At 31.8% G+C, this 27,263-nt stretch overlaps 1 long non-coding RNA gene across 3 annotated transcripts; it reads left to right on the plus strand.

Annotated features, from left to right (window-relative positions):
• LOC130676074 (uncharacterized) lies at window positions 1-27,263 on the plus strand. 3 transcript variants are annotated; one of them, XR_008991374.1, is made up of 4 exons: window positions 1-334; window positions 2,822-2,985; window positions 9,775-9,963; window positions 27,145-27,263. It is a non-coding gene; the product is annotated as an uncharacterized LOC130676074 (long non-coding RNA). The 3 variants fall into 3 exon arrangements; XR_008991375.1 differs by lacking the exons at window positions 1-334; window positions 2,822-2,985 and adding an exon at window positions 8,665-9,535; XR_008991376.1 differs by lacking the exons at window positions 1-334; window positions 2,822-2,985 and adding an exon at window positions 8,665-9,521.

A 27,263-nucleotide genomic window follows, 5' to 3' on the forward strand; every position in this document is an offset into this window, starting at 1 on the left:
AGCTCTAGAGTAGCCCGGGCGTGAGCGGACGTCAGTATTGTAAGTAATTCCGTGCGATATCGCGGGATTTGTTAAGCGTACAGTTTAATCAGGGATGAGTGAACTTGTGGGTCGATCGAGTAGAAGGGAGAGAAAACAAAGAAACGAAAAAAGGTGAAAAAAAATCGAGGGCAAGTTGGGAGATAACTTAAGGATACTCGTGTGCTATTCAGTGTCTTCGTCTTTGTCTTTGTGGTGGGTAGAAGCTGCTTACCCTCGTAAGGATTGCTGGTGTGCTTGCGCATCTCCTGAAAAATGGAGTAGAGTAGAAGGTGTGAGGGTGCAGCGAGAAACGGTGAGATAATATAGACGATGCCAAGACCACGCCTCTTGTCTAAGGTTACCCCACTCCGTTGGTCAATTCCCCCTCCACAGGCTTCCAAGAGGGGGTCTAAGATTTTTACACCTTTTATCCACCCTCTTACTCTGCCGGATCTCCTCCACTACCCTTACTTGAATATACATATCAACTAGTCTCTTCTATTGATCCACTGCTATAGCTTTCTTCTGTTCTCTTTTAAATTTCTTAGCTACTTTTTTCACGGTCTGTCCGAACTTATCTTTCTCTACTTAATACGAGGAGACGAAGGCCCCGAAGAAAATTTCATAAAATAAAATACTTTAGCAAATTTTTATAAGACATCAGAAAATAATATTTGTACTGCTAACATAGAAAATTTTTAATGTAAATTTTTATGACTTCTATAATCATGATTTTTAAAAATGAATGAAGTTACAAACTACGGGCTGATTTTTACTATTCGTAATTTAATGATTACACTTTTTAATATTTTAAGAACAATAAACTTTGCAGTATTTTTTATTATATTCATTCAATTTAAGTAAAAATTATTTCTAATTCGATAATAAATGTATCGTTTAATTAATATTCGATGCGCCCAACATTAATTTTTCAATAATTCAGTAGTAAAAATTAATTTGACCTCAGCGATTTATATTACAAGTATTTATACAAAAATTATAGTGCCAGCATAATAAAATTTGTTGACTGCTCTATAGAAACTGTATCGCTGCAACGAATTATACAAATGAACCTCATGGTTTTCATTTTTGCTCGGCGAAATATTATAAAGGAATAACGATTGTTACTTTACATACTACAGTTTTTAATATTTCGATAAAACAAACGATAACTCGATAAATACGTGTAAATAAAATGTAATTTCACTTGAGGCCTGCCAGCAAGTGGATAGAGGATTCGCCAACAAACTGAGAGGTCCAGTGATCGCGCCCGGGACTCGGAAAAAAAAAATGAACTTCGAAACCTGACTTCTCAATCCTACGCCATGTCACTAAACTAGTCAAGTCTTCTGTTGAAAGACAAAGCTCTCTCTCTCCCACTCTCTCTTTTTTCTCGAGAAATATAACTTACTAATTTTTATTATGCCGGCATTACAAAAAATAAAAACAGATTGATAGAAAATGTTATGCTAGAATGTAAAAATAAAATTAACCACTACTAAATTTATTATACTGAGTAATAATTCTTATAAATTACACAGCTCAGTTTTTAAAATATGATTTTAATTTTTGTTGTGCTAGACTACGAATATTATAAGCATACACGGAAAGAAAATTATGGCAGCGGTTCCCATAATTTTGTGAAATTTTTTCCTATACCATCATAGGAATTACGATCATAAATTATGGGAGCGGTTCCTATAATTATAGGAATGTTTCCCATAATTATAGGAATAGTTCCTATAATTATGGGAATGATACTCATAACACTATAGGAATGGTTCCTATAATTATAGGAATGGTTCCTATAATTTATAGCAATACTTTCTATAATATTATTGGAACCATTCCCATAATACTATGGGAATGGTTCCTATAATAGTATGGGAACTATTCCCATAATATTATGGGAATGATTCCCATAATGCAATTGGAATGGTTCGTATACCATTATGGGAATCATTCCCATAATATTATGGGAATAGTTCCCATACTACTATAGGAACCATTCCTATAATATTATGGAAATGGTTCCCATATTATGATGAAAAAATTAATTTAAAGAAGTGTGGTAATCACTTCTACAATACACAGAAATATTATTAAACATAAAAACAAAAATTCAAACATTGAAAAAAAAATCGTATTTGGCAAAAAAACATTAAAATTTTTAACAAAATTTTTTGTCAGCACAAGACATTCAAAAAAATTCAAATTTTGGGAAATTTCTACACTATTGTGTAAAAAAAAAATTTTGTGATATTATAGGAATAGTTCCTATACCAATATGGGAACCATTCCCATATCATTATAGATATAGAACCATTCTCATAATGGTATGGGAGCTATTCTCATACTATTATGGGGATGGTTCCCATAATATATGGGAACCATCCCTATAGTAGTATAGGTACTATTCCCATACCATTATGGGAACCATTCCCATAATACATAGCAAAACTTCCCATAATTTTCTTTCCGTGTAGATTACACTAATTAAAAACGAAAGTGATCTGTTTCAAGTTTGATAGCCTAGCATAGTAAAATTTGCCGTATTTTCTATTACTATTTCATGCATTTTTGAGTCTCATTTTTCTCCGCGTAAACTACTTCCACTCCTCAAATTACATATATCATAATATCACATTCCTTACTGCCTATCTTCTTACAATTCATCTAATAAATCAATATCCACAACAAATATTTTTCCATTTACAAATACTCCTATTTATCTTATTGTTGTCATTTGAATCCTCAAATAGTCTTATGTACATTTAAGTGAGTTTTTGTTAATTTTTAGATGGTAGCTTGTGGATACTGAGAGATTTCATGGTAGACAACTCGAGTTGCATCTCGGATTCATAGTAAGAGAAGGATTATAAGAGGAAGAGAAAGAAGCTCAAATAGGAGAAAGAGAGAGAGCACTCACAGGTCGGGTGCTTTAGCTCGAGGCTGTTAAACACGGTGGGTCTTATCGGTAAAACTGTTCTATACGGAATAGCAGCCGTCCAGCCATTGGCCACTAGAGTATCTACCTTATACGTACTTCTCTCATCCTGCAAAACAGACACATATGCATACATAGAAATACATACACACACATATATATATATAGATGTATACATATTCTTTATAGGTCGGTATGTATATGAATAAAACCGTTTGAACGTGTATCTCTTGAGAGCTCAGCAATGTACTAAAGTGCAACTACGTCATGGATGAGTGTCTTGTATACCTTTGTACAGGTTGTATTTGCAATAAAGTCAAACTAAACTTTCTCGATTACCATCGTAAAAAAATAATATATTAAGACATTTTGATATTAGTAATATTATATCGCGTTATCTATCCATTCTTCTTTACACTATTTACATATATTTGTATACATGATTTAATTTTAAGTGTAATTTAATACTTTAAAAGCTCCCTTTTTTTTTTATTGAAACTACTACTTCTACACTGTAAAAAGAGCGGTGTTAAACCGGTGTAAACTTCGTCCGCTCAGAGTATTAACTTCGGGAAGCTTATAAAACGCAAAAAATATTTTAACACACACACACGCACTCAAACACACACACACACTCACACACACGCACACACATATGCACACATTCCCAAAGTAAAATATTTTAACACTGGTAAAGAATATTTACACCGGCGGTAGCGTTATTTTCACACCGCTTTCGGGGTTAAAATTTAACACCGCCAATTTTAACACCTACACCGCTTGGACTTACCCCGGTGATTTTTTACAGTGTATGTACACTCAGAGAATTTTACGGTATTTTTTACATGAAAAACTGGTAAAAATTACTGATAACATAGAAATTTTTAAAATATAGTCGACTACCCGTCATAAGCCTGCCCTTTATAAGCCTCCTCCTCTTAACTACTTTTTGAGTTTTGTACCAGACCCCCCCGTTACACGCCTCCGTTAAAATCGTCTATATTATGAACTAATACTAGGAAAAAATAGACAAATTAATGATGGAAATTTACTATATCTATTTCAGGAGGAGAAAAATTTTCCCTACGCCCCCTAGACCAGGCTTATGACGGTCAGTCGACTGTATTTAAAAAAATAATCGTTGATATTCAAAAACAGTTAATCTACTAAATTTATTCAAAATTTCATAAGCATTCAAATCTCGCAAAAATTCATTAGATGTTTTCTTCAATACGTCACGTGATTCATTATAACCTATTAGTACTAGAATGAACGGAAAGAGCCGAATATTTCCGAACAAATTCGAATTTTAACGATTTTTGATAAAATTACTGATAAATTTTCTAGGCTCAGTTTTTTTATTGTAAATATTAAAAGAAAATAATGGATTTTTTGATCAATCATAAATTTTACTGTGGTATAGTAAAAATAGTCATGTTTCAGTATATTTTTTAAGACTACTAAAACAAATAGTATAATTTTCCAGACCCGTATAAAAAAACAATATTTGGTTATAATATATAAAATCATATATGTTTGCAACAAAAAAATATATGATAAAAATATATATTTTTATGTATGATAAAATATAGTTTTCGTATATGACAAGAATATATATTTTCATATATGATAAAAATATATTTTTTGTATACACTGTAAAAAAAATAGTTTGAATTTTCAAAGATTGTATATAACGCAATAAACACATACATTTGTGCTTGAAATTTCATATAGAATTTAAAGTACACGTTTTTGAATTTTCAAATTAATTAATTTGTTAACACTTTGGATTTTCAAATACTTTTTTTTTTAATTTTCAAATAAGTATTATGAAATTTCGAATAGAATTTTTAAAATTCAATATATACACGGAAAAAAATTAATCGTGAATGCAACATGATGCAGTCAAGTTGCATTCACATGATGAAATCATGTTGCATTCACATGATTTGTCATGTTGCATTCACATGATAGTCATGTTGCGGTAACATGAGAAAATCATGTTGAATTCACATGATTTGTCATGTTTCGGCTACATGATAATCATGTTGCGGTAACATGAGAAAATCATGTGGCATTCACATGATTTGTCATGTTGCATTCACATGATAATCATGTTGCGGTAACATGAGAAAAATCATGTTGCATTCACATGATTTGTCATGTTGCATTCACATGATAATCATGTTGCGGTAACATGAGAAGATCATGTTGCATTCACATGATTATCTCATGTTACCGCAACATGATTATCATGTGAATGCAACATGACAAATCATGTGAATGCAACATGATTTTTCTCATGTTACCGCAACATGATTATCATGTGAATGCAACATGACAAATCATGTGAATGCCACATGATTTTCTCATGTTACCGCAACATGATTATCATGTGAATGCAACATGACAAATCATGTGAATGCCACATGATTTTCTCATGTTACCGCAACATGATTATCATGTGAATGCAACATGACAAATCATGTGAATGCCACATGATTTTCTCATGTTACCGCAACATGACTATCATGTGAATGCAACATGACAAATCATGTGAATGCAACATGATTTCATCATGTGAATGCAACATGACTGCATCATGTTGCATTCACGATTAATTTTTTTCCGTGTATTTTAGAATTTTCAATACTTGCTTTGAAAATTTAAAAATCAAGTATAAATTTTAAGTACGTTTATTAAAATTCATATTTTTTTCCTTAATTTTGAATACCAGCTTGATTATTAAATTACGTATATTAAATTCAAAGCTTTTTTCATTGAAAATACAATTCAATTATCTAGTTACAAAAATTCAATTCCTTTTGTAGTGTAATTTTCAAATTATTTTTAACAGTGTATGATTGACATATATATTTTATATATGCTAAACATATGCGGTCTCGTATAAGATGAATATTAAAGAAAAATATGAAGAAAAATATATCAGAAAATATAGTTAAATTGGCTACATATATTTTCTGATATTTATCATATATTTTGACCATATATATTATTTTCATACGGGAAATATCAAATCCCATCGTTACTTAAAATTTTTTGGTAATTTTGACTGTAAAATTCTCAGCGCGTGCTTATCACATTAATCTTGTAACAAATAATGAGTTATAATTTTCGATAAGATAAATACTAATGCAAATAACAGAAGGTCATTTGGCCGATTATAAAATAAACCGGGAGAGCACACGAACGCTGGAGTATTATCTTTATCGATACGTAAGCAACTGCTACAAATTTATATACATCTATATCCATGTGTATGCATATATATTTTGATAGTGCACTATCGCATCAGCGCCAATTCCGTTTACTTTGTACTCGCGTATATATTCCCAGTTCGATAGATATACATACATAAGTTATATCTAGTGCATATATATAGGTAGTGTACTTCAGAGACAAAGATAGGGAGGAAAGTAAGAGGGAGACGGAGTGGTGTTAGAGCAATAGGAGTATGAGTGCAGGATGCAAGAGACGAGCTTTCCAGGGCATTAGTGTTCGAGCTTGGACTAAGGCTTTCTCTAGAGGTCTCCTGGCAACCAAGCCTATCAAACTATCTTATGCTCTAACCTTTAGCAAGCCTTTTAACTCTCTGTCTCTCTTTCTCTCTCGTTCCTTGAACATCCAGCCAGAAATCCCACCCAGCCACCCACGACGACGACGACCCAGGGAATCTCACTTCGAGCCCTTAACAACCGACCCCTCGGGAGAAACTGCGAAATTGAGAAAATTATCCTCACCCAAGCGTTATAGAGACTACACTCCAATCCAAGGGAACCATAGTACCATTTTCTGTTTCTCTTTCTCTCGAGTTCTCTCATTCCCGCTGGTTCTTCCTATAGGGGGTTCAACTACGACGACCGTTTGCTTTAATAGAACTCGAGTACCCGTGTGGTTTGTCGGCCATCTTAGTTCGCGGGAATTAAGGAGAATAGATACGAAGCCAGAGTTTCACTTACTATATATATATATACATTTGTATGGAGATATTATTTCCTTAAAATCTTTAGAAATCAAATATGTAATAAAATATTGGAAAAAATCGGGGTTGAAGTTGAGTCCATTTTTTATTGATCGGAGTAATGTTGAGTTACAGATAACGATTTTTCTGAAGATTATACATCAATTTATTAAACTGAATTTAATACCCAATAAGAGCTAGAAGAAATAAAAACACCCGCATCGGATGTTAAATTTAACATCCGGCACCAAACGAACACGCCGGATTTTTTTTTTTACAGTAAATGGCTTAGAATATGATGGAGTTTTTTTTTGTCATTTTAAAACTTTAACTTTTCTATGGTAAATAAAAATGATGAAGATAAAAATGTACTTTTAGTTTACGATAACGTACACTGTAAAAAAAAAGTGTTATCTGGCCATACCCGGAATGGAAAAGTATATTTCTTATTTCAACCAGTAAAAATTGAATTTTTTGAGAGATTTCATAAAAAAATTTACATATAGTATTTCTTATTCTAATACAGAAATTTAATTTTACAATATCATTTAAATAATAATTAATGAGTGTTGATTTTTTATTAATATTTTAAATTTAGTGAAGTCACTACGTAAACTGGAAAAATTCTGTAAAATTACATTTTTATCTTTCAAAATTTTTAGAAAGAACTGTAGAGACTTAATTGCGATCTTACGAAATCGATTATTATATCTTTGAAACGGCATAAAAAATGAACTAATCAATTAAAAATAAAGTTATAATAGTGTCAATTAATGCCTACTTCATAAACTACAACATGAATTTTACGAAATTGATGTACATCTTATCATTCAGAAGTAATTCGGTGATAAAGCTACAAAAGTAAACATCTTGAATTTTTTTCAAATTTTCAACTCTCTAAACATGAATTAGTGAAAATAAGTGAATTTTCACTAATTCCAAGTGCAAACCGAACCACTAATTTCAAAAAGTGCTTCGGTTGGCACTCAGAACTGGTGAATATTCACTTATTTCACTTATTCATGTTTAGAGAGAAAACCATCAATGGGTTAGAAGAAATCGTCGAAATAATCAGTTATATAGCGGAAATTATTATTAATCACACGAACTTCAAAATCCATTTTACAAAAGTAAGTTATAACTTTCGGTTCAGAAGTTTTTCAAAGATAAAGCAATAAAAGGTCATTTTTACGAAAATCAAAAAAAATTTCAAACACCGTAACTTGCAAACTAATTCACTGATTTTGCTCATCTTTGAACCTGATCAAGGCAATAACCCAAAGAAAAAGTCTATCAAATTTCATGGTGACACGCGTTAATATCCCCGACAAAATATCACAATAGTTCAAAATTTCTATTAAAAATCATGTTTGGTGTGACGTGTTTTGGGCCCAGCACGATAACAAGCTTATTTGTTGGCCTATTTTTGAATAAACACACTCAAAATCCATGAAAAAAGGGCACCCTACGATGATAAGCTAATTAATGTTCTCTACCAATGTTTTTAATTAATTAAAAATTTTTCATTTATATACTTTAATAGGCAAAGAGAAAGCAATAGACCTTGCAGGCCATCCCCGAAATTTCCCATCTTGAACCTAAAAGGCAATGGACCTAATCTAATAATAAAACTATTTTTTTTTTTATATTTCATCACAGAGATATATTGTTCATGGGATATTTTTTCGGGGATATTTTGTCCGGAGATATTTTGTCACGGGGATATTATGTCCGGGGATATTAACGCACGGAACCAAATTTCATAATGATCCGATCAGAATTGTAGTCACAATCGTTAGGACATGGCGCGTTATGTCATATATATATATAAATTTTTGAACCAAAGGCATTTTTCGGCATTTCTCGACAAAATAAAACATTATATCAAAATTTTGGAAAATTTGCAATATGAGACCCTGTACAATAGCTATTTCACTACTTTCTAAAAGAAATATACTTCAAAACCCGTGTCAGTCCACGGTATTAAGGCTTTTGGCGACACATTTGACTCCAACCACGGTTTGAAAATAACATCAAAGTCAATATTTCCATCGTTTCTAGACTTCATCAAAAGACTTCGAAGTTATGATCAGCAGAATAATCATCCGTCAACTCAAAAATCTAATTTACTAATTACGGCTACCCCACGAAAGAATACCTTTACACAGGTTTGCGTTAATTCCACCTCCGCACGATCAAAATAGAGTCTCCAACCCCGTGTTTTTTTATTACAGTGTAGGTAATTTGTTTTGTCCGCATGAAATAAAAAGTAAAAAGATTTAGCCATTGGTGTTGTCACTTTAATACACGGTTAGAACCGTTTGGTATACGACGACAAGTTGGGAACTTAACGGTAAACTGTGTGGTGAGAAAACAGGTAAATGGAAATAGTATGGAGTAAAAGCGAGACTACAAACTCAATGTTAAAGGCGGCAAGACGAGGAAGCGGAGAAAGAGGTGTTTAATCCAATCCAGAGTTTGTTCTTTCGACGATCGACGTAATCACTGGCTTCTCGTAGTTTCCACTCAACTCTAGTCACTCGAAACACAGCTCTCGGGTATACCAATCAAGTGGGTGTATACAGGTCATTTACTTTTACGTAATGCTGCAATGTTATTTGCTCCCGTAAAATTTTAACAAGAAGGCATATATATATATATATATATATATATATATATAGATGTATAGTTTTATTTGTTGACATAACGAAAACTATTTATTACTCTTAGAAGTAGTGGTCTAAAGTTTATTATTGGCATAATACGACGCAGTGACGTTAAATAATTAAATGAAACTTAATAAATGTTAAATAACTTCTTTTAGGTGATAAAGCGGCTTTGAAGATCTGAATTTTGACCGACGTCATTGTATGTGGCTTACAAGTGGATAAAATAATGTATATAGAGAACGGAGACGATCTGTCCTATATGTAGACTCTAAGCTTAACTTCCGAGAATATTAAATCAATAATTTCAGCTTCAAAGTTACACGATATAATATTCTAAAGTAAAGGTAGGGTATTAAAATTGACGCTAGTGTTATGTCTAATAATATATCCATTTAACGGTACAACGGGATATTGTTACACTTATCTACATTATTCAACCCGGTTGTCACGTGGTACAGAGTAATTTATATTAAACTTTCGTGTCAACTTAAGATTTTATACTGATAAGATAAAAGTTCATGTATAAGTAAATTTTTTTATACACAGTTGGAAATTTCGTGTGAAATTTGGGTATAAAGTAGGGTAAATTTTTTGTGTTAATTATTTAACACATTACACAGTAAAAAACGATTCATCAAAGTAGAAAAAAAAAAGTGTTAAATTTTTAACACTTTTAATGTTAATTTAACACTCTGTTATTGTCTTATTAGTGTTAATTATGTAATACAGTACACAGTAAAAAACGATTCATCAAAGTATAAAAAAAGTGTTAAATTTTTAACACTTTTGAGTGTTAATTTAACACAGTTATTGTCTTATTTGTATTAATTATTTAACACAGTACACAGTAAAAACCAATTCATCAAAGTATTAAATTTTTAACTCTTTTGAGTGTTAATTTAACACACTGTTATTATCTTATTAGTGTTGATTATTTGACACAGCGCACAGTAAAAAAGGATTTACTGAAGTGTAACAAAAAGCAAGTGTTAAATTTTTTACACTTCCGAGTGTGAATTTAACACACTGTTATTGCTCGATCAGCGTTAATCGATTGATTTTTTAACACACAAAAATGTTATTTTATTTAAAATTAACACTTGTTGAATGTTACTCTCAAATTAACACACAAGATATGTTAAAAATACTCTTGATTACCACAAAAGAATTCTTGGAAAATTTCTTACTTTTAACATACACGTGTGTAACTTTTTCTACACTCACGTGGGTTAAATTAACATGAATAAGTGTTCGTTTCACACACGGTATGTGTAGATTTTGACGAATCCTTTTTCAAGGGTGAAGTGTGGATTTAACCAAAATTTATTGTGTTAAAATTTAACACAAAGTAAAAGTTAACTATTCCAGAATATATTCAACAAATTGTATATCTATTACATTTGCGTTTGGAAATTTTGTGTTAATTTTAACACATGTCTCAAACGCTTATTCAAATTTTTGTGTTAATTTAACAAGTCATGCTTGTGTCGAACAATAACACGAATTTTATGTTGTTTAACACACGGTTAACTAGGACATTTTTTTTGGGTTAAATTAACACACTTGGAGTGTTAAATTTTAGTAACACTTATCCGCTTAATCAGAGATATTGATAACATATGCTTATTTATTTAAATTTAACACAATACATATGTTAAATTAACACAAAATTTACCTCAAAACTACTCCTGACTTTTTTTAAAAAATGTAAATTTAACATATTTTTTAAATAAAATTTAACACTGTGTGTTAAGTTTACTTAGAAAAATGTCCAAGTTAACAACTGTGTTAAATTATTTAACATAAATGTGTGTTATTGTTCGTCACAAGCATAATTTGTTAAATTAACACAAAATTTGGGTGGCCCAATTGAGACAAGTGTTAAATTTAACACAAAATTTTCAACTGTACATTGATAACAAAATTGTATCCGTGAAAATTTGATTTTAAAATTTACCTGGAAAACTGGAGCCGATGTCAAAAAATAAGTTTCCGTTCTCGTAAAAAAAAAATTTTGAGTGACAAAATTTATATGAAAATTATCAGGGATGCTGCTGTGGATGCAGCATCCCTTAGACTGCTGAAGAGACGATCACTTCGGTCACTCGAAATTATTTAAACCAGTTTGAAGTCTCACGGTAAAATTTAGCATCCAGAAATTCTTCTTTTTATTTCTTTTCTCATTTTGCTCCGCAATATTCATAGACTAGGGAGATGACCAGAAGAAGATTTCGTGAGAACACTCAGTGATCTGACAACTTTTTCACTCGTAATGGCAACTTTTGTGTGTCCACTTTACTTTCATATTAAAATCGTCTCCTAAAAAAAAAAAAAAGAAAAAAAATTGTCAATTTATTACATGAAAATTTACTAGCAATTTTTTTTCAATTTTTGGGTCAGACTTAAAAATTATGAAAATTTTCCAATATTACAATTACTGGTAATTTTGAATTTTAATTCGACGGAATAAAATTTTTAATTAAAAAAAAAAAAAATGAGTTCAGTGTAAACGAATTTTGTTTTATTGTTAATTTTACTCTACTCAATCGATAGTGTAACATTTATTTTTATTTCACTTGCTAAATACTTACTAGTAGATAAGGATAGGAAGCAATGAACCAGTCAGACAAGTTTCCATTAGTCGATCTTAAAGTAGAAATAATAATTTTTGAAAAGTCAAGCATATCTTGCAAAATGACCGGTGGTCAGTTAAGTAGCGTGAGAATATCGAGTGGTCCAGAAATAGCAGCTTCCTCTTTGCAGTTAAACTGGTTTTAAATATAGTACAGCGTCTAGACATATAATATGCTACTTTGTCACATTTTTATCCATTTTTCTTCTACGTAAGATATTTGATGGAGCTAAAATTTTTTTTATCAAATTAATAATTTTATTTAAATTATAAAAATTTTACACGGAGAAAAATGGGTCGAATATTTCACAAAATAAAATACTTTAACAAATTTTTTTAAGACATCAGAAAATAATATTTGTACTGCTAACAGTAATTTTTAGTCTTTAATTTTTAATGCAAATTTTTATAACTTCTATACCAATGATTTTTAAAAATGAATGAAGTTTCAAACTAAAACGGGCTGATTTTTATTATTCGTAATTTAATGATTACACTTTTTAATATTTTAAGAACAATAAACTTTGCAGTATTTTTTATTATATTCATTTAATTTAAGTAAAAATTATTTCTAATTCGATAATAAATGTATCGTTCAATTAATATTCGACGCGCCCAACATTAATTTTTCAATAACTCAGTAGTAAAAATTAATTTGACCTCAGCTATTAATATTACAAGTATTTATACAAAAATTATAGTGCCAGCATAATAAAATTTGTTGACTGCTCTATAGAAACTGTATCGCTGCAACGAATTATACAAATGAACCTCATGCTTTTCATTTTTGCTCGGCGAAATATTATAAAGGAATAACGATTGTTACTTTACATACTACAGTTTTTAATATTTCGATAAAACAAACGATAACTCGATAAATACGTGTAAATAAAATGTAATTTCACTTGAGGCCTGCCAGCAAGTGGATAGAGGATTCGCCAACAAACTGCGAGGTCCAGTGATCGCGCCCGGGACTCGGAAAAAAAAAATGAACTTCGAAACCTGACTTCTCAATCCTACACCATGTCACTAAACTAGTCAAGTCTTCTGTTGAAAGACAAAGCTCTCTCTCTCCCACTCTCTCTTTTTTCTCGAGAAATATAACTTACTAATTTTTATTATGCCGGCATTACAAAAAATAAAAACAGATTGATAGAAAATGTTATGCTAGAATGTAAAAATAAAATTAACCACTACTAAATTTATTATACTGAGTAATAATTCTTATAAATTACACATCTCAGTTTTTAAAATATGATTTGAATTTTTGTTGTGCTAGACTACGAATATTATAAGCATAGATTGCACTAATTAAAAACGAAAGTGATCTGGTTCAAGTTTGGTAGCCCAGCATAGGGGAGACCGGGGCAAGACGGCCTACCTAGGGCCAGAAGGCCCACCTCAAAAATTAACCAAAATTTTTTTTTTCTTGTTTTCTTTTGATTACCACAAATTTAGATTATTTACTCATTTTTAGCCCGATACGTGGAACTTGGGGCAAAATGAACCACTCAAAAATTCTAAAAGAAAATGTATTTCATAGTATTATAACCTAGTCATGATTAATTTAATAGAAATATCATTTTTTGGTTAATTATATGGATTTGGATTAAAATAGAGCATTTGAAAAAGTTAAAAAAACCAATAATCAATTTTCTACAGAAGTGAAAAAATGACTCGTATTATATCAAAAAAAGGTTATTTCGAGTAATATTAAAGTAAATACAGTTGTTAAAGAGAAAAATATAAACATTTGTTACGCGGGAAATTTTTTTACAATTAAAAAAAAAAATTTTTTTTTTTCATTTTATTTCGAAGGGGGCCGTCTTGCCCCAAAAAAAAATTTTTTTTTCAGGAGCTTCACCAAAATTTTGGTGAATTGAGTTCAAGTTGGACAAGAGTAAATCGACTTGATGGTTAAAAGCCACAAATAATAATAACCGGCTTAGGTGGGCCGTCTTGCCCCGGTCTCCCCTAGTAAAATTTGACGTATTTTCTATTACTATTCCCTGCATTTTTGAGTCTCATTTCTCTCCGCGTAGATATATATGCATATAAAATTTGCATAGTATTACATACATTTTGAATAATATAAAGTCCAGTCGATCGGGTTCATTATAATGGTGAGACCTAGAGAAATGGTTATTATTCTCTTCTTGGTTGTTACTTGAATCCTCTGCAGCAATAATACAGATCCGCTGTTCGCAAAATCACGCATTGTTGGGAGGGTATTGGGCCGTAAGGGTTGAATGGTCTAGCAAGGGACGGAAGGTTGTAAGGCGCTTCTCTTGTCGTCGAGGACGCCATGTTTGTGTGGGTTGGCGAGAGCTGCAGCTTCGAGCTTGCTCGGTTTCCTAGGGTGGGATTCTAAGCGAGCAAGGATAGGAGGGTCCAGAGCTGAGAAACTGCGACTGAAAGTACGCGGGGCTCTGGAAGTAAGGGGAAGGAAACGACTCCAGCATATAGAGTGAGTTTAGAGGTTTCGTTGTCCCACTCACTTGCAAACTTCAAGACGTCGATACCAACGACGCCGACGCGGATCATACCTGCTTCCAGTGTTTATGCTAATTTTTTTTACGTTTTTTGATCTCATTAAAAATTTTTTTCTTCACGAACTTAAGAACTGAACTCACAGTCAAATTTTTTTAGAGTCATTTGATTATTATTATTTTTTTAAATCCAGTTTTGCCCCAATTGCTTCTCCCTCTCCTAAGGGTCGAAATTCGGATCATTCGTAATTTTTTGAACAGTTCGGAGCTCGACGAATAATTCAAGGATTCGAATCATTCGGTTCCAAAGTCGAATCAAATAGTTCTACACAGAAAAAAAGGATTTCTTGGCGCAAAAAATTTTTTCTTGTTCTAAGGAAATTTTTACTTTACCCAAGAAATTTTTTGTATTATAAAGTGAAAACAAAACTTTTCTTGGGGTAAGATAAAATTTTCTTGGAACAAGAAAAAAATTTTTTAGGCGAGAAAAAAATTCTTGAGCCAAGAAAAATTTTTGTCTTCAATTCATAATACAAAATATTTCTTGCGCCAAGAAATTCTTTTTTTCTGTGTATCCGGTTCGATACGAGTAATTCAGTCCATTAAATAGTACAGTATGTAGAAAGGGATGAAACAATTCGATTTCCATCGCGGGTAAAGTTGACTGGCATCACACGAAGTCTGAAGTCATGTTTTATCCCGTTCCACACTATATTTTTCATGATTACCGGTATTGATACTCAGTCTTAATGTCTGAAGCCGAGATAATTTAGAACCAATAGTGCATATGTGAATTCGGCTGTCAACTTGTCAACGGTCTGATGTTGGTTCGTTTCGGCTGGAAAAAGAACAGGCATTGGAACTCGAAGTTCCGGTGTCGGTGATACAAAAAATTTGTTACTTTTTTAACAATCGACTACTCATTATAAGCCTGCCTGTCATTGACTTCTTGTTACTTCTGGAAAAGTTGTTCTGCTCTAGATCATCGTCTTGCTGTCTCTTGCATTGTTCAATTTAAAGTTATATACATTTGAAGACGTTTTGAATTAAAGATCGGCAATTTAATGCCAACAAGGAATGTTTTATATGAAGCACAAGGGAATTGAGGAATACGGAAAAGTAGCTGGATGTCGATGTGGCACCTGGGTGGGCAAAAGAGAAGGCTGCGGGGCCAGTGGTGTTTGGAGGTTAGACCGCAGTTACAATATCGCTTGATTAGAAATGTACATCGCGTATATGTGTGAGCCACATACTCAGATGGTGGGTGGTAGGGTTGGGTTGATGCCTGATGCCTGATGCCTAGGCAACTCCATTGTTTAATATACGCTTGATAGAACTTGCAATAAGGAAATGTAGGGGATGCACTGGGGGATAACAACAGACTTGCTGTACATTGACGAATCGGACCTTTGAGGTAACTAGACAAAAGTATGGAATGACACCACATTAGTGGACATTTTAATTTTTTTTAATTTCTACATGCACAGAATTTTTGTAGAAAAAATCCCCCCCCCCCCTTCCTCACACAACAAAAAGGATTTCTTGGCTCAAGAAAATTTTTGGTTTCAATTCCTAGTGCAAAAAAATTTCTTACACAGAAAAAAAGGATTTCTTGGCACAAGAATTATTTACTCGCCCCAGGAAAATTTTTTCCCAGCCCAAGAAATTTTTTGTATCATGAATTGAAAACAGAAATTTTCTTACAGCGACAATTAATTTTCTCAGAGCAAGAAAAAACTTTTTGAATCAATAAATTTTTTCTCGTCCCAAGAAAATTTTTGTGTTCAATTTATAATACAAAAAAATTCTTGCGCCCAGAAATTATTTTTTTCTGTGGAGGGCAGGTAAAAATTTTCTTGAGCCAAGAAAAAATTTCTAGTCCCAAGAAAATTTTTTTTAATTTTATGATGCAAAATTTTTCTTGCGTCAAAAAATTCTTTTTTTCTGTGCACGGTCGTAGGGAGAAAAATTCCAAGAAAAATTTCCCCTGCGTCCCCTAAACCAGACTTATGACGGATAGTCGCCTGTACCGTAAAAAATAAGTAGTCAAATTTACAAAAGTTACCCTTAAAAAAAAACAACTTTTGGAAGACTGCAAACTCAAGCGAAATAAGTTGAATTGTTTGGTAGTTTATCACGAAGAATACAGTGCACATAAATTTAGCGAACGTATGTAATCGACAAATATGCGATTTGTATTCTCTCTATACGACTCGAAGGACCGAACGTCTCTGGCAGATGTTAACTGGTTACAGGTTTAATTGTGCGCTCGAGTTCCTTCTGACAGTTACACCGTAGAGTATCTCGGGTGGCCACACGCGCCTTGCGCCTGAATTAACTGCGCGACGAGCCAGTGGACCGTCTGCGTAACGACTCCCGGGGTGTGCCATGCAATTAATATAATTACTTCCGATTAACTGGAGTGAGTCACACAGGAGTTCACCTAACATATTCTTCAATGAACAATAGATACGGAAGACTGATTTGAGATAGTAAAATAGTTTCTCGTTCACTTATTTTAAGATAAGATAAAGTCATTTTCGTAATCCAATTCTAATATATTCATTGAATATTTATTTAAGTTAATTCATAGGCCGCCTCAATTACCGATAGCGGATAATAAATAAAATTAGAATTATAAATGTCGTCTTTTTATATCCATTTTTCTCGACTTAACACATTTTCTATGAGGTCTATCTTCACTCTGGATCTAATCTCAATAATAGAGACTGCGGATAGTTTATAAGCTAGACCTCGTATACGCTATAAAAAAATCATCAATTTTTCTCGCTTAGATGATCAAGTTGTTGAAACTGAGCGTGGTCGATGTACATGCAATTTTCACTAGATTACCGCTGCATTATTCAGCTAATTAACTGTTCAGAATGCTCCTACGGCATTTCCGACGATCCCAACCCGTGAGGGAAAACACTGAGGTAGTTTGTCTTTAAACTCTTGCTGTCCCAAAATCTACTACCCTTGCCCTTTAAACCAACCCCTCTAATGGTAACGAAATTTTTATCTATTATTTACTTATTTACCCTTGTCTATTAACGGAAAATTTTACACAGGTAAAAAGGATTTTTTCGGAAAAGAAAAATTTTTCACTATGAAAATAAAATAAAAATTTTCTTTAGGTATAGAAAAAATTTCTTGGCTCAAGAAAATTTTTTCTTGACCCAAAAAAATTTTTTCTTAGCTCAAGACAATTTTCATTAGCTCAAGAAAATTTTTTCTTGAGTCAAGATAATTTTTCTTTGGCTCAAGAAATTTTGTCTTGGCTCAGTATACTTTTTTCTTGGCTCAAAAAAATTTTTTCTTAGCTCAAGACAATTTTCATTGGCTCAAGAAAATTTTTCTTTGACTCAAGAAAATTTATTTTTGACTCAAGACAATTTTTTCTTGGCTTAGTATAATTCTTTTTTGGCTCAAAAAAATTTTTCTTAGCTCAAGACAATTTTTCATTGACTCAAGACAATTTTTCTTTGGCTCAAGAAAATTTATTCTTGACTCAAGACAATTTTTCTTTGGCTCAAGAAAATTTATTCTTGACTCAAGAAATTTTTTTCTTGGCTTAGTATAATTTTTTTTGGCTCAAAAAAATTTTTCTTAGCTCATGACAATTTTTCATTGACTCAAGAAAATTTTTTCTTGACTCGAGACAATTTTTACTTGGCTCAGTATAATTTTTTTTGGCTCAAAAAATTTTTCTTAGCTCAAGACAATTTTTCATTGGCTCAAGGTAATTTTCTTTGGCTCAAGAAAATTTATTCTTGACTCAAGACAATTTTTTCTTGGCTCAAGAAAATTTGGATTCATTATGCAACAAATTTTTAAGGACAAGTAAAAATTTTTTGCGCCAAAAAATCCTGTTTTTTCTGTGACGTAAAAACCCATCTAATAATTTTATTGAAATAAAAATAAATTTTTTGAATAATTCCTGGTAGTATGATCAATTGCTTTCATCTCTGGAGTATTGCGCGATTATTATCGTCTGGTAGAGAATCGACCCGGACGCCATCTTCTTTACGAACAATATATAATCACAGTGGCATTCGAAGCAATTCTCTAGTACCCCCTGTCTCTTACCCTCTCACTTCTCTCGAGAGTTCTCCCGAGTGAGCGGCAAGCTCTCGAAACTTTGAGGTTCTGATGCTGGAGCTACGATTGGAGAAAAGAGAACGAGAAGGCACCACACTGTGGTACGTTATATGAAACAAGAGGAAAGGGGACGAGAGAGAGTTCTCAAGGGAGAATAGAGAATCTAACAGAATGGCTGAATATTCCTCGCGGATGAAACTCTCGATGAAAGTCTCGGCATAACCGGAAACCTCGCTTTAGGAACTAGAATATACTGCTAATACACAGACATCTTTATTGCACCTGCATATATATCAGACGTTTTTGACTCGAGTTTAACACCAAAAAGTGTTTAACCCAAGTAAAAATTTTTTGAGCCAAGGAATTTTTCGCGTAAATTATACAGGGATATTTTTGACTATAATGTAATATATAATATTGGTCGCAGTATTGTAAACATGATATCGATAATGGATTCGATATTCCTCGTTAGAAAAGCATAGATTCCACCCCAACTGAATGAACGCGGTTAGCCGCAGGTAAAATTGCTTATTCTGATAATTTAGCCAATATTATTCTTTTATTCCATATCTATAACTTAAAATTTGTAAATAATTTCAAACACCCATTATTTATTAATTATCAATTTAAAATTTTATCTGGTAAAAAAAAAAGTAAACTATAAAGTATAATCGATCTATAAATAAATATCGTGTATTAATAAAGGATTCCTTTAACTTTGACCTAAGAAAATTTTTACTTGTCCTAAGAAATTTTTTGCACTATGAATAAAGAACGAAAATTTTCTTGAGCCAAGAAATTTTTTCTAGTCCTAATTTTTTTTTTCATTTCATACTGCAAAATTTTTCTTACACTGCTATTACACAAAAAAAAATTCTCGACTAAATGTTCTTGAGTCAAGAAATTTTTTTTAAACCTCAAATTTCTTAAAGTAAAAATTTTTTCGACCAAGACAAATTTTCTTGGCTCAAGAAAATCTTGACTTGAGCCGAGAAAAAATTTTCTTGAGCCAAGAAATTTTTTCTAGTCCTAATTTTTTTTTTCATTTCATACTGCAAAATTTTTCTTGCACTGCTATTACACAAAAAAAATTCTCGACTAAATATTCTTAAGTCAAGAAATTTTTTTTTAAACCTCAATTTTCTCAAAGAAAAAATTTTTTCGACCAAGACGAATTTTCGTGGCTCAAGAAAATCTTGACTTGACCCAAGAAAAAATTTTCTTGAGCCAAGAAATTTTTTCTAGTCCTAATTTTTTTTTTCATTTCATACTGCAAAATTTTTCTTGCACTGCTATTACACAAAAAAAATTCTCGACTAAATATTCTTAAGTCAAGAAATTTTTTTTTAAACCTCAAATTTCTTAAAGTAAAAATTTTTTCGACCAAGACAAATTTTCTTGGCTCAAGAATTCCTTGACTTGACTCAAGAAAAATTTATCTTGAGCTAAGAAAAAATTTTCTTGAGCCAAGAAATTTTTTCTAGTCCTAAAGAAAATTGTTGATTTAATTTTACAGTGAAAAATTTTTCTTCCCGTTCCCGAAAACGTTTGTTTTCCAAAATATTTTCTTGACTCAAAATAATTTTTTTTTTTAATAGGGTATAGTTGTACATAAAAAGTAGAGCAAAAGGGTTGGTCTACATATTTTTCCATGGCAGTAAGTCTCTTGAGTCAAGAATTCGTCTCAGGTTTGGGTCCGTTGAGTTTCTGATGGCGGCAACGAGATGCCAGGGGGTTGATTGATTAGAGGGTAAAATAAGAGAGGATGAGGAAAAACCGACAGAGTAAGTTGAGTTTAGTATAGACAGGAAAGTACGAGAGAGTGAGCACAGTAGGTATGGGTTAGTTAGTCAGGCTTTGGGTTATTTGGTGGGGTAGCGGCGGACAACGTAGGCGAGCATATCCACGACGGTATATGACCGAGACAAGAGGGTGGCTGAAGAAGAGAGGGTGGCTCAGAGGCGGTAGTTCGAGGTGCTACAGTTTATAATAGTTGCTGTTCGCCAACCCCCCTCCCCCTTTCTACACTCTCTCGTTGCTTGACCACGGGAGAACGGACCAACCCTGGCCGCAACTTCCACAGAGTTGCTTAAACCTAACCTGCACTCACCATCCAAAGCAACGACCAAGTCTCGGTCAAGAATTATTTTAAAATTTATTTGCATTATTTATTTTTAATTTAAAATCGATTTCGTAATCCGCAAATGAAACAAAATTTTACGATACATTTTAATTATTTAAATTAAATATGCAAAGTAAGTGAGCGACATTATGGAGAGTAAATAGGAAACTAGAGAATATTATTTGCTGGTTGAGCGGATATTATAACTCACAAGAACTTTAAAGAAAAAGCGAGAGTTATTAGATGTGGTTGAGTGCTTGACAAAGATAAGGCGACTTTACAGTCCAGTTTTGAAATACTTGTTATGCGCACACTAAACACCGCAAGCTAAATTGCTGAAGAAAATAGTTTGTCATATACTTTAGAAATATAACTCCGAAAATAATTAACTGAAATATTTCGTAACTGAAAATTCTGTTCATATATTTCAATACTTATGTTTATTATCAGATATTAATATAATTCATGGTTTTATGATAAATTTTTATTAGGACTCAAATCGAACTATTCGATTCGATTTTCAAACCGAAAAGTTTTTCAATGTAGGGGAGCCCGGGCACGATGTTTTATCGCTTTTAATCTATAGGTCAACCTAATTTAGTCCTTTCTTAAGCAAATCCATTAAGCTTTTACCACAACTAAAAAAAAAAATTTTTTTCTGGGGCACGACGGCCCCTTCCAAAAAAAGCCCCTCAAAAAATCAATAAAAAATTCTTAAAATAAGATATGGAAAAATTTTTTTTTTTCAATGTATTCATTTTTTTATGTACTTTTTGAAAAAAATTACTGCACTCTTCGAAAACATAAATATTAATTAAATTTCAATGAAAAACTAGTGATATAACATTTTTTTGAACTTTTAATTGTATAAAAAATATTTTTATTTTCATTTTTTAAAATCGACATATTTTTTTTCATAAATCCGACGTGAAATAGAACATTAAAAAAAAAAAAAACGATTCGAAAATATTGATTTTTCGATTTTTTATGGCCAAAAATGTGGTTGACCCCACTTCGAAACAATTACCAAAAGCTTAAAAAAAATTTCGTTTTTTTTTATTGAAAAAAAAATTTTAACCACAAATATCCTATTTCTGTACCTTTTCAATCCCATGGACTTCAAATTTATCAGAAAAAAAATTTATTAGCTGGTATAAGCAGTTTTATCGAAATTTTTATTTTTTGATTTTAACCACGATATAATCTGTTGACCTAAAAGAGCTTTAATCAATAAATTTTTCAAATTCATTTTAGCGTAGAAAAAAAAAAATTTTCTGTAGCAAATTTCTTCTCGGTGGTCCATTTAGCCCCAGATATCGCAGATCAGCTTAAAATATCTTCAAAACATCAGAGGTATCATGATTTGACCGAAAAAGAAAAAAAAAATTATTACAAAATTTTTGTGTCAATTGCATATATTTTTTTGCTTTCGACCAATCACTTTACGAATACTTTGATTTCAAGAATTAATAAACTATTTTTTTGTTATCGATTCTAATTATTACGAGTAATGGTCATAAGAAATCAATTTTCCGCGCGTAATAACAAAAACACAGAAAAAAAGGATTTTTTGCCGCAAAAAATTTTTCCATTATGAATTGATTACGAAAATTTTCTTGGGGCGAGAAAACGAATTTTTTAAAAAATAACCGAAATGGATGTTTCCAAGTATGATTATTAGGGGAGACCGGGGCAAGACGGCCCACCTAAGCCGGTTATTATTATTTGTGGCTTTTAACCATCAAGTCGATTTACTCTTGTCCAACTTGAACTCAATTCACCAAAATTTTGGTGAAGCTCCTGAAAAAAATTTTTTTTTTTTTTGGGGCAAGACGGCCCCCTCCGAAAAAAAATGAAAAAAAAAAAATTTTTTTTTTTTAATTGTAAAAAAATTTCCCGCGTAACAAATGTTTATATTTTTCTCTTTAACAACTGTATTTACTTTAATATTACTCGAAATAACCTTTTTTGATATAATACGAGTCATTTTTTCACTTCTGTAGAAAATTGATTATTGGTTTTTTTAACTTTTTCAAATGCTCTATTTTAATCGAAATCCATATAATTAACCAAAAAATGATATTTCTATTAAATTAATCATGACTAGGTTATAATACTATGAAATACATTTTCTTTTAGAATTTTTGAGTGGTTCATTTTGCCCCAAGTTTCACGTATCGGACTAAAAATGAGTAAATAATCTAAATTTGTGATAATCAAAAGAAAGCAAGAAAAAAAAATTTTTCGTTAATTTTTGAGGTGGGCCTTCTTGCCCCAGGTGGGCCGTCTTGCCCCGGTCTCCCCTATATTTTGCTATTATTTCATAAACTTATATCTATGGGTCAGAATATACGATTGTTTGGTCATTCGTACGTAAATACATGATAACAGGGGTGCAGAGGATCATGAGATCTATATACATTTGCATCTCGATGAGGCTATTAGGACAACTTGATAAGTCTATATATATATAGGGTATTCCTGGTGGACACTAATATAAATACCATTGACTAATAATATTGTGTAGGAGATGCAAAGTTTCTTATTAATGTGCATATCTTCTCATCTTAATTGTCGAATCTAGCCAAGGGCGTTTACAGAAATATATAGACCAAATTTTCGGACATTTTTGAAAATATTAAAAATACTTTTCCCTATTTAATTCATGAATCCATGAGCTTTTTTATCTTCAAACACAGAGCGAAAGTTTAAGATCCTCAATAAAGTGATCGATAGCTGAGTGTAGGCATGTATATCTGAATATATTCATATGAGCGTTATTACTAAGCATAGATGAAAGGCAGATTGAGTTAGACCGAAATTATAGCCGCGGCATCTACGAAGATACCAGAGGGCGAGTTTCTGTGATATACCGTGATGCTAACATCCTATCTAGGGTGCAAGCAAAATGGAATTGGACTGCGTTAGAGTTAACGTTGAAGTAAACATGCACAGGGAGACAGAAAGAGACCGAGATAGAAAGTAACCGACTGAGTGAAACAGAGAAGAGACGACAAAACCGCGTGACCCAAGGTGGGAGAGTACTCTGAGATGAGCTAAATTTGTCAAGCTAACAAGGTGTTAGCTTCTCATCGCGGCCCGCCTCGACATCTGTACTACTCAAAGTTAATTTTCTCATCTTGTGCTATCAAGCACATCCAATGATTTACGGTATGCTCTATCAAACACGTTTTCAAATAAAGATATTCGCATAAATTAATAATAAATAACGACCTAATTAGATAAAATGTTAACATTACACGCGGAAAATTTATCAAAAATTTTAGGTAACGTTAAGTCGACTCGATGTTTTTAAGGACTCGAGTCAAAATCTAACGCATACTTTGAACCTAAATGAGCATTGAAAACCTACATTAGATTTTTAGGACATAATGATTCAAAAAGCTTGAGATGGACCTACTTAGACACGAAGGTTTTAATTGAACTTACTTGGACTTGGAGGCATGAATTAGACCTGAGTAGACATAAATCGTGAAACGAACGTAATTAGACTTAACGGAAGCAAGGACTTGCAAGGAATACTGCAAAAAGGTAAAATTGTTGAACTCGTGGACTACTGGAGCATTGATTCAAGTGATCTAGTCATTTTTCCAGTGGGCTAATGACACACAAGGGTGGATTGGGCCATCAGGCAACCTCGGACTAACAGACGGTCGATTCAAAAAATTCAGGTCTAATTCATGCCTTTGTAAGTCTAGGTAGGTTCAATTCAAGCCTTTGTAAGTAAGTTGGTTTGTAGAAATTTTGTAGGAAATTTTATTCCTTTCGAAAAAAGTCCTATGAGTCAAGTCGCTAAAGTCCATAGTTTCCGAGTTATAATCATTTTAATAATTTGGAAAATATAATATCAATTATAATTTTTTTTTTTTATAAAATTTCTATAAACATTTTTGATGTACTTTCATTGGTTTATGTTCTGCAAGCCAATAAACGTCAATTTCATAGAAAAAATGAGTTCCACAACGGACACAAGTGAAACAGCTGGAATTACAGCTAAGTAACTATGGGCACTTTTGAAGAATACCAAATGCCCTATAATTCGCGACCAAAACCGCCTTGATATCATGAAATGCAGCTGAGTATTAGAAAGTTCAAAAAAAGTAATTTAATTTACGTGTATTTTAAATGGAAAATCTTTGAAATCAAATGGCAAGTACTTAGCATTGGAATTAAGAGCTCATATTTGGTGAGAATTTTTTTTTTTCAATGTAGATTGAGATTTTGCTTGAGGACTTAAAAAAAAAAACTTTTGCGGAAATGAATCACCCTACTGTATACTCTAAAAGAAAACTCTTTTTACTATACCGCATGTATGCATTTATTTTTATAAAAATTTTGGAAAGTCCAAAAGTGCGCACTTCAATCGCGCATTATAATTGGAATTATTTTATATTTTAATCATCACTTTTATCTTATCATTCAATTCATTTTTTTTTAATATCAACTTTTAGTTTTAAGTTTGATTTTTCTGAAGTGTTTTTAATTTAGTGTGAAATAGAAGGAATAGAATTTTGAGAATGTACGATATAGGTTGAAATTAATTGGCGATTGAACAGCCAGGCGAGACAGTGTTCCTCTAATACTCGGAGTCATTCCAGTACAACTATTGGAAAGTGATATCGCGAATTCTCAGAGTCCTTGTGCTATGTATCGGACGATTTCAACTGGGCACTTGCTTTGTTCCGTGGGTTCTCTCGGGGTCTGAGGGGCGTGGGTGTGAAAAGCTGCAAAAGATAGTAAGGGGAATGATTTCGAATACGAGGTACCGAACCGTAATAGAATTGGACGCTCGAGAAGTGCCAATAACAAGGCGTAGAGCTTGTCGGGAGCATTTAATTGCATTAGTATTTCATACTAGTCTTCAGTTTCCCTCAGTCTTTTCGCTTTACTTCAGTACTGTTTGAAATGAGTAATGTGATAATAACGTTTTAATTGTTTGCTATCGTGGATTTCGTTGAATTGAAAGTCGTTTTGTTATTCATTAATTTAGATCATCAAGTTAATCTTATTTCAATTCAAAGAGAAAAAGGTTAAACTTTTTTCAATCTTTTTTTACTATTTTCAAAAAATTTTGTTTGCAAAAAAAAAGTATGAAATCAATTTGATTTTTTTTCTTATCAATTTACCAAAAAAAAACTCCCAGTGTCAAATTACTTCAGATGTGTTTCAAAAATCAACTTTCAAATATTTTAAATTTTTTGAATTTTGAAATTTAATTAACATTTGATAATTTTTTAATCTATTACTTTAAAAAATATAAGGGAGGGTGGGGCAGAGCGGCCCCCCTGAAATTTTGACCAAAAAAAAATTTTTTTTTTTCGACTAATTACTATAAATCCGATATGTTTGCGCATGCTTACCCCTACGCATGACATTTGGGGCAAAATGGACAAGCCCAAAATTTTTAAAAAGTGATTTTTTCATATTTTTATCGTCAAATTAAAAAAAAATTATTATAATTCCACATTTCTAGCCCTACGCATAACACCTGGGGCAAAATGGACCAGCCGAAACTTCCGAAAAAATTATTTTTTCATATTTTTCGGCCGTTTCTTTATATAAGAGGCAAATTTGGTCACTAAAAATTTATAAAAATTAAATTTTTTGTTTTAGTTGATAAATTTTTGAAATAAAGTAAAATTATAGAATTGATTTTTTTTTTATTAAATAACAATTAGTAATTAAGGTAATCGAGAGTGAACGATTTTTTACGCTTTAAAAAATTTTTTTCGAGTAATATAAAACCAAAAATAGTTGTCAAAAGTAAGAAATACATTCTTAGTGATGGAAACAATTTCAAAAAAAAAAAACGAAAAAAAAAATTTTTTTTATCACTTTTTGAAGGGGGGGCCGCTCTGCCCCACAAAAAAAAAAAAAAATTTTCAGAATTTTGGCAAAATGTCCATAAATTTGTTCGAAATAGGACAAAAGTAAAGTGATCTTATGGTTGAAGGTCACAAAAAATAATGTGACCCCCTCCTCCCTATTTTACTAAAAAAAATTTAGAGTTCATAGAAATTTTTAAGAATTTCAGTAGAGTTGAAAAATTGTTCGATTGCATTTTGAAAATCAAACTTCTAGTAATAAGTTAACAGCTCATTTATAAAATATATATCGTAAATATATAACAGTACTAATGAATGAATTATGTTTGTTGCAGATGATCAATAGGAATAATTTATCCGATACTGTGATCCATTACGAGCAAAAAAGGATTCTGCGGACATGAATTAAAAATAAATTGTGCTATCATATATTTAATTACCTATTTATAATGCT

The sequence above is a fragment of the Microplitis mediator genome, chromosome 10 (genome assembly GCF_029852145.1).
Source record: "Microplitis mediator isolate UGA2020A chromosome 10, iyMicMedi2.1, whole genome shotgun sequence".
Classification (NCBI taxonomy): Eukaryota; Metazoa; Arthropoda; class Insecta; order Hymenoptera; family Braconidae; genus Microplitis; species Microplitis mediator.